This window comes from Chrysemys picta, unplaced genomic scaffold (assembly GCF_011386835.1).
Source record: "Chrysemys picta bellii isolate R12L10 unplaced genomic scaffold, ASM1138683v2 scaf2058, whole genome shotgun sequence".
Taxonomy (NCBI): domain Eukaryota; kingdom Metazoa; phylum Chordata; order Testudines; family Emydidae; genus Chrysemys; species Chrysemys picta.
Window position 1 is genome coordinate 3,990 of NW_027054762.1, and position 3,989 is coordinate 7,978.

The following is a 3,989-nucleotide window of genomic DNA, read 5'->3' on the forward strand; positions in this document are numbered from 1 at the left end:
AGGTTAAAAAAAGGGGGGGGGGATTTCCCCTTCCCAACTTGAATCCAGTATGTAAATGCCCAAACGGGTGTACATGTAGCTGTACCAGTGCTGGTGTTCGTCTTACACAACAGTCACTTAAATCACCACAGATAGCTTATCTGTCCCAAGCACATTTCTGTGCCAGATTCACTCTTGTATTGCATCCCCCATTAGATTCTATTTGTGGCAAAACCTCAAACCTTCCCTTTTCACCTCTCCTGTGAATCTATATTAAGAAGATAACAGGCAAGTTGTTTTCAAACCAAAATGCTCTGCTCAGTATTTTGGTTCCACCTTAGATGGACAATCTACCCTGTTCATTTGTAGTGGAAACTGTCAGTTCATGAAATATACCATGATGGCCAGTTGCATTCCTATGGTGGTGGCTCTAAGCTTTACCTCAGTAGTTTTTCTTCAACTGATTGCACATGTGCATTCCGCTCTTGGTGTGTATGCGCCCTGCGCACACTCACATTTCCCTCAGTGGTACTCGTTGGGGAAGCTTGAGAGCCCTTTGCTCTCACACCCCACTGTGTGCTGGTATAAAGGACCCAGCAGCCCCAAAGCCCCATTCGGTTCCTTCTTGCCGTCTGTGACAGTCGCTGGAATTGCTTGGCTTGCCTTAGCAGATACTCTGTGTACAGCTCATTGTAAATTTCTTGTAAATAGTTAACCAGTTTTATAGTTACTTAGGGTTAGTTATTAGGTACTATCTGTGGCACTTTTCTTTTTCAGTTCCCAGATCTGAGGTTTCCAGTTTTCAGTACCGAGCGATGCCTCAGTCACCGGGCTTCATGCCCTGCGTCTCTTTTCTAGGCCGATGCCCACGAGCAACCCACCCTCACGCTGCTTAACGTGTTTGGGGGAAGCTTGTGTTTGGGGTCGTTGCTAATGTGGAAGCAGAGAAAAGAACTGACAGAAGGGAACTGCAATGCATGATGGTTGTTAGCAAGAGTCAGGCTTCGTAGAAGGGAACTGCAATGCATGATGGTTGTTAGCAAGAGTCAGGCTTCGTTAGTGTTAGCAAGAGTCAAGCTAGCTGTGACCCTGATAACCCTGATAACGCGAGATTTGTAGAGGCGAGGATTGTGTGAGACGGGTGAGAAAGAGCTGTGTAAGAAGTCATTGTGACCTCAGTATAGATAAGGTGTAGAAGACCTTGTGTAGATAAGGTATAGAAACTAATTGTATGTAGGCAAGAGTCAAAACAAGTAAGAAAATGAGATATCAAGATGGCCTATGTATAAACAAAATGCAGCTGTCCCTCATTATTTCTGTAATGAAAGGTATAAATGCTTGCTGTAATTAGTTACCAGAGAGAGACCTGCTTGCTCTCTCCTCTGCACATGTAAGAGTTAATAAAAAGCTTCTGACTTGCTGTACCTAAACAAAATAGTGAGAACTCAGTTTTTCTCCGACAATTTGGGGGCTCGTCCGGGATGGCAACGCCCACTGAGGCAACGGCAGCTGCTACGGATCGTTCCCCTTCGAACCCCATGGCGCCACAATAGAGGTAAGAGACCTTTTGAAATCTCTATTGGGGTGTCGGAGGAGGACTGTCCGTGGGGCCGTCTGCCCCTGTTGGGCTCACGCCATCCGAACTTATTGACTGTGCAGCAAGGTCAGATGCTGAGCGGCGTAATAGGGGAATTGTTTGCCGTCCCCTGTAAGCATATGCTAGGTGCATAGGGTTTGCACCTGTATTGAGGAGTTGTTACTGCCTCAAGAGGGTTTTTACCGCCTCAAGTGATGCATCGAGGTACTTGGGAATAGTACCTGGAGGTACTCAGGAGTAGTACCTGGTATAAGGCCTTGGTATGTTGGTGTGTGTAGTCTGTGTGTGTGTGTGTGTGTGTGTGTACACAGTGTGAATTGAGTGTTACCGGAAGACGCCCAGAGTACTCTGCGAAGTCTTTTGGCTCGTGACCAGAACTACTCTAACGCAAGCCCGGTAACTAGAGGATCTTTTAGGAGATCCGACCCATGTAGGTTGACTCGGCCTGGCATCGTCCGGCGAGGAGGCTACCTGGGTCTAGGAGTGTGTGCACCCATCTTCCCTCCCCTTTTCCTCTCCGTGTGAGCCACTGACAGTCTGACCATCTCACTGGATGCAACAGAGTAAGCGGCGCTTTCTCTCTGAGATTAGCCGACGCTCTTTGCTGAAGGGAGGTGTAGGGGGTCATGGCTATCCTCGTTAGTCACTCCTGTGTGAATACCCTGTAGGGAGAGATCCTTAGTTTATGAGCCGCTAGCGTGGACAGGGCATCCTTCCCCTTTGAGTGTGTGATTGGAAAATGGGTGGGGGACAGTCTAAGTCTTCCCTCTCACCCCCTAAGGGTACCCCAGCTTATTTCATGTACGTACATTATGGCCCGAAAACCTGCAGGTATTTAAATAGTTGGAATCTTTACACGCGTGCTAATCCATCTAAACAATGTCCACTAGAAGGTACCTTTGATTTAGACAAACTTAAATACCTTAAAGAAACTCTGGCTTCACCAAAAGCCTCTGATACACAGTGGGAGCAATTTGTCTGTTGGTGGGAAGAAGCAACAAAGAGACTCCATGAGTCTCGAGTGCGGAGTCTAAAGGACTCCCAGGAAAAGTTAAAAGCTCAAGTGCAACATTTACAGTTTAAATGCAAGGCATCCAGCTGTCTACCCCCTAGAGCGATTCCTTCTGCTCCTGTGTATCCTAATCCCGCTCGAGCAATTCCTTCTGCTCCCCTTTATCCCCAATTAGTTAGGTCTGACAGTGAGGAGGAAACTGCTGAGGATATTTTAGATTTCTTCAGTAACATTCAGCAGCAGCAGCAGCCCGTGCTGCCTCCTCCCCCTGCACAGCCTGGGTCTGCTAACGAATCTCACCCGGCAGTGCCAGTTTCACCACCGCATGTATCAGCTGCACACATTGTTCTCTCTTCCCCTGGGAGAGAAGCATCCTCTTCACCACAAAGAGGTGATTCTGAGCCTCCCAGTAGCTCCCCTGATTCTAATCCCTCTGAGGAAAGTACCCGTTATCTTACTAGAAGTGTGGCACATGCACTCCAGGTTCCTTTAAGAGGCCTGGAACTATTTCTCAAATGCGTACTTTTCTTGGCATGACTGGGTACTGTAGACAATGGATTTTAGGCTATGCAACAATGATTAAACCCTTACAGGATCTGACTAAGTCAGGTACCCCTGAGCCTCTTCCTTGGTCTCCAGAGGCTGAACAAGCTTTTGTTGCTATCAAGCAAAGTCTGTCCAGTGCACCAGCCCTGGGACTTCCTGATTATGCTAAACCATTCACTCTTTTCTGTCATGAGCGTAATGGGTTTGCTTTGGCTGTATTAACGCAAAGGCACGGAGACAAACACCGTCCCATTGCTTATTACAGTACTGCCCTAGACGCTGTGGCAGCTGGATTTCCCCCTTGCCTGCGTGCTGTAGCTGCAGCAGCTCTTGCTGTTCAGGTATCTGAATCTATTGTCTTAGGATCTCCTTTGATTGTTGCTGTCCCTCATGCTGTGGCTGCTCTCTTGTTAAAATCTAAGACACAGCATCTATCCACGTCTCGTCTTACAAAATATGAGCTTGTCTTGTTGTCTTCATCTCATATTACTTTGGCTCGTTGCCCTGTTCTAAATCCTGCCTCCTTGTTGCCTGGGCCCGAAGACGGAGACCCACATGACTGTGTGTCTGTGACATCGGTTCTCTCTCGTCCAAGAGATGATTTACTAGATGTGCCTTTGCAAAATCCTGATCTTATTTACTTTGTAGATGGTTCGTGCTTGCGAGATTCTAAGGGCAAATTGGTTGCTGGTTATGCTGTGTGTTCTGCACATGCTGTTATTGAAAGTGCTTTCCTTCCTTCTGTGTTTTCTGCTCAAGTGGCCGAACTTGTGGCTTTAACTCGAGCCTGCATTCTCGCTCAGGATCAAGCAGTTACAATCTATACAGACTCTCGTTATGCTTTTGGAGTGGTAC